The following is a 4,915-nucleotide window of genomic DNA, read 5'->3' on the forward strand; positions in this document are numbered from 1 at the left end:
AGCTTGGCTTAGGATCATATTTCCTAGTTTCGTTTTTAAAATTTACCTAAGACATGTCACCTTTTTTACCTTAGTTTGCTTATTTGTCAAATGGCAGAGTTGAAGAAAATGTCTAAAATGCCTTCCAGCTCTAAATCCCGTGAGCCTGTCATAGGAGAATATGTTCCCAGGCCCCTTTGTTCTAAGGCCCCTCCCAGCCCTGACATCCCCTGTTTTAAGGCTCCTCCCAACCCTGACATTCCCTGTTCTAAGGCCCCTCCCAACCCTGACATCCCCTGTTCTAAGGCCCCTCCTAGCCCTGACATCCCCTGTTCTTTTTTTTTTTTGCACTAGAAAGGTTTTTATTAATATTCTTTTTTTTCTCCCAGTTTCCCAAGTTTTGCTACAATACTGTGAGTGACTACAGGGAGAGCACCATGTAGGTGTCTCTCCTATTAATATTCTTTCTTTTTTTTTTTTTAAACAAGCTTTGGCCAGTTTATTAATGAATACTTTTGTACAGTTTACTTTTCGCTGGTCTGTTCTGGCATGCTTCTAATGATATCCGAATCACCTGGATCAATGATAGCCAGTGTACAAACTCTGCAGTACTCCCCACAGACTGTACCCAATTCAACGGTGTTGCCACTGGAGTGATGGACGCCAGTTTTGGCCAACATAGCGTAATGTGCGATCTCTGATTTCCTCAAGGCGGGCAGTTGTTGGCCAAGATGACCAATTTGGCTTTGCCTGGTCTGATCATTTTCAGGGTCTGTTTGAAGCCCAGCACGCATTTGCAGCTTTTCATCACCAGCCGGAGCCTCGAGTTGATGGACTCCAGCGACTTTTTGGTCTTTGTGGCCACCATCTTCCTGCCTGCGGTGCGGGAGGACCCTCAGCCAGAGACCTCTATTAATATTCTTTTGTTGTTATTGTTGTTGTTGTTGTTTTAGGGCAATGAGGGTTAAGTGACTTGCCCAGGGTCACACAGCTAGTAAGTGTTAAGTGTCTGAGGCCAGATTTGAACTCAGGTCCTCCTGAATCCAGGGCTGGTGCTCTATCCACTGCGCCACCTAGCTGCCCCATTAATATTCTTTTAACAGATTAAAAAACAAATGCAACAACGCAACAAGCCTCCTCCCAACGCTCTTTACACAGAATTAGGTACCACCATTTGGAGTCACCTTTCGTTACAATTAGAATCAATTACCATCCAATCCTGAGTTCAGGTAGTACAGTGCACACCATCCCCTGTTCTAAGGGCCCTCCCAGTCTTGACATTCCCTGTTCTAAGGCTCCTCTCAGCTCTGCCATCCCCTGTTCTAAGGGCCCTCCCAGTCTTGACATTCCCTGTTCTAAGGCTCCTCTCAGCTCTGCCATCCCCTGTTCTAAGGGCCCTCCCAGTCTTGACATCCCCTGTTCTAAGGGCCCTCCCAGTCTTGACATCCCCTGTTCTAAGGCTCCTCTCAGCTCTGCCATCCCCTGTTCTAAGGGCCCTCCCAGTCTTGACATTCCCTGTTCTAAGGCTCCTCTCAGCTCTGCCATCCCCTGTTCTAAGGGCCCTCCCAGTCTTGACATTCCCTGTTCTAAGGCTCCTCTCAGCTCTGCCATTCCTTGTTCTAAGGCTCCTCCCAGCTCTGCCATTCCCTGTTCTAAGGCCCCTCCCAACTCTGCCATTTCATGCTATAAGTTCTCTTCCAGCCCTGACCTCATCCCAAGATTCCTTCCAACACTGATGCTCTGTGGTCTAACATTCCACAGCCTATGCAGTCTAAGCTCTGATCTATTAAGTTATCCAAACAAGGGATTCTTAACTTGGGGGTCTGTGAATGGAAAAAAATTGTAACTATTTTAGTATTATAGGTTTCCTTTGTAATACTGTGTATTTTATTTCTTGAAGTTATTTAAAAACAGATTAAAATTTAAAATATTTTAAAAATTTATTAAGCATTTTAATAACTATTTTAATGTAATAGGTTTCTCTCATAATGCTCCATATTTTATTTTATGCATTTAAAAATATGATTCTGAGAAGGGGGGGGTCTGTCAGCATCACTGGGTGGCCAGAGGGGTCAAGGACCCCAGAAGGGGGAAGAATACAAGGGGGAAGAATACTCAGAATCCTAATTCCTTTAAACTTGGTTTTAGAGATTTTCTCTGGCCTTTCCGGTAGCACCTGCCTAGCCCCAGTAACCCCTCTGGATGACCCCTGCATCAGGGGGCTGTGGGACGATGCCTTTGTCCCTGGGGGTCAGTTTCTGTCCAGCCCTGCCACCTGAGGTGAGGCCTGGAGCCCATTGGCTTTTTTTTTTTTTTTTTTTTTGCTCGGGGCAATGGGGGTTAAGTGACTTGCCCAGGGTCACACAGCTGGTGTCAAGTGTCTGAGGCCGGATTTGAACTCAGGTCCTCCTGAATCCAGGGCTGGTGCTTTATCCACTGTGCTATCTAGTCGCCCCCCCCCATTGGCTTTTTAATCCAAGAGTGGCTCACCTAATCGTTGGCTAAGTGTGGACAGTCTGCACAGTGGTCTCAAGGAAGTTCATTGGGACTGTCCAGCTGTTTCTGGGAGCAGAAGACAATACCTGAAGTTCCTGGGTTTTTCTCAACTCTCTAGGTCAAAAGACACATGTGTTTTTATTTTCTGATGCAGGGTATTATGTGTTCAAGGTAGATTTACGCCTCCACCTTTCTTTATTGACTTGTACCCGTCCACGTGAAGCTAATGGAACATGACAGATGATATTGGCGAAGCATGTGTTTCCGATTAAATCAGGTTGGACATTAAAACCTGGAAAAAAAAGCAAAGCCTGTTTGCAAGGGCAGGGGAAGGGGAAAGGGGGCTGCTCTGACGGGTAAGTTGGCACAAAGGAAGCAGAGGAGTGGGTCCTGCTCTCAGCAGGCTCAGGACCCCCGAGGCTACTGAAGGCTTCCTCCCCGGTTAGGATTCTTTTCATTCTTTGCAGGAGAGACTGGGAAGCCTGGTGGATCTAGAATTATAGAATGTCAGAGCTGGAAGGGGCCTTAGAACAGGGGATGTCAGGGCTGGGAGGGGCCTTAGAACAGGGGATGTCAGGGCTGGGAGGGGCCTTAGAACACAGAATGTCAGAGATGAAAGGAATCTTAGAACACAGAATGTCAGAGCTGAGAGGGGCCTTAGAACAGGACATGTCGGGGCTGGGAGGGGCCTTAGAATATTGAACATCTACTGGGAATCTGGCTATACATACAGTGAGCTCTTGAGAAGAATAACATAAGAAGTCCTTGTGTCTCTTTATCAATTTATCTAGTGTGTTATATATTGTGATCTCTTTTGCAATTAAATAGCACATATGCAATATTTACTTAGATCTTATATGGTACTTTTAATAGTGCCATTTAATTATTTACACATGTAAAATGTAATATGTGATAAAAAAACCTACCTTGTTGTTAATGTAAACATTATCTGAGGCCATATTTGAACTCAGGTATTCCTGATGCCTCCTTTAGCGCTACTATTAAGCAGGGGGCTCTGTATACGATAGGTGTTTAATAAAGCTTTGCTTGATTGCATTGGCTTCTTTAGGAGAGGAGAGGCATGGTCCCCAAAGGAAAAAGGCTTTCCTGAGGTCACACCACTGAGGGATGCTTCCCCCCAATCCCCACCAAATGCCCACCACGGTTACTGAGAGTGGGCATTTGTTTGCAGAGTCAGAATGCTCCCTTTCCTCCTGCCTCACCTCTGAAGATGTCAGTGAAAGAATTTGGATAAATATACAAAGTAGAAATGGATCAGATTTGAGGGATTCCCCCTTTTTCTCTTGTTTTCCAGGAGAAAGCCAGAGCAAGGAGGAGGCTGAGCCCTGGGGGTCTGCAGGGCAGGCTGAAAACTTCCTGCTTGTCTTGGGCTCTTCAAAGGTGGTAGGCGACCCGAGATCATGAATGAGCAGGACTTGGCACTTTTGGTTTGGGGCTACCCCCCTGACCCCAACCACTTGCTTAATTATTATTATTTTTTGTTCTTTTCTTTGTTGTTGTTTTTTTGTTTGTTTTGTTTTTTGTTTTTGGCGGGGCAGTGAGGGTTAAGTGACTTGCCCAGGGTCACACAGCTAGTAAGTGTCAAGTGTCTGAAAGCCAGATTTGACTCAGGTCCTCCTGAATGCAGGGCTGGTGCTTTATCCACTGGGCCACCTAGCAGCCCTCTCTTGATTATTTTTTTTAATACACTTTTTATTTTTCGTTTTCTTTTTTTTTTTTTGTGGGGCAGTGAGGGTTAAGTGACTTGCCCAGGGTCACACAGCTAGTAAGTGTCAAGTGTCTGAAAGCCAGATTTGACTCAGGTCCTCCTGAATGCAGGGCTGGTACTTTATCCACTGGGCCACCTAGCAGCCCTCTCTTGATTATTTTTTTTAATACACTTTTTATTTTTCGTTTTCTTTTTTTTTGTGAGGCAGTGAGGGTTAAGTGACTTGCCCAGGGTCACACAGCTAGTAAGTGTCAAATGTCTGGGGCCTGATCTGAACTCAGGTCCTCCTGAATCCTAGGCCGGTGTTTTATCTACTGTGCCACCTAGCTTCCCCCCCAGTACTCTTTTTCTCTTTCATAGCTCTCCTTCCCTTCTTCCTCTCTCCTTCCCTCCCTCCCTCCTTCTCTCTCTTCCTCTCTCTCTTCCCTCCCTCTTTCTGTCTCTCTTTGCTTCTCTGCCTCCTAGCTCCAAGGCCAGTACTCTTTCAGAGATGCCATTATTATTTTTCTTTTTTAAAAACTTAGGGTTTCGGGGCAGCTAGGTGGCACAGTGGATAGAGCACCGGCCCTGGAGTCAGGAGTACCTGAGTTCAAATCTGGCCTCAGACACTTAACACTTACTAGCTGTGTGACCCTGGGCAAGTCACTTAACCCCAATTGCCTCACTAAAAAAAAAAAACAAACCAAACCAAAGAGTTCCTGATTTAGGGGC

General features: G+C 45.7%; 1 pseudogene; it reads right to left on the minus strand.

Moving 5' to 3' along the window:
* Positions 1-503: 503 nt before the first annotated feature.
* LOC122726360 lies at positions 504-847 on the minus strand (annotated as a pseudogene).
* Between the last annotated feature and the right edge of the window lie 4,068 nt (positions 848-4,915).

Source organism: Dromiciops gliroides, chromosome 4 (assembly GCF_019393635.1).
Source record: "Dromiciops gliroides isolate mDroGli1 chromosome 4, mDroGli1.pri, whole genome shotgun sequence".
Classification (NCBI taxonomy): Eukaryota; Metazoa; Chordata; class Mammalia; order Microbiotheria; family Microbiotheriidae; genus Dromiciops; species Dromiciops gliroides.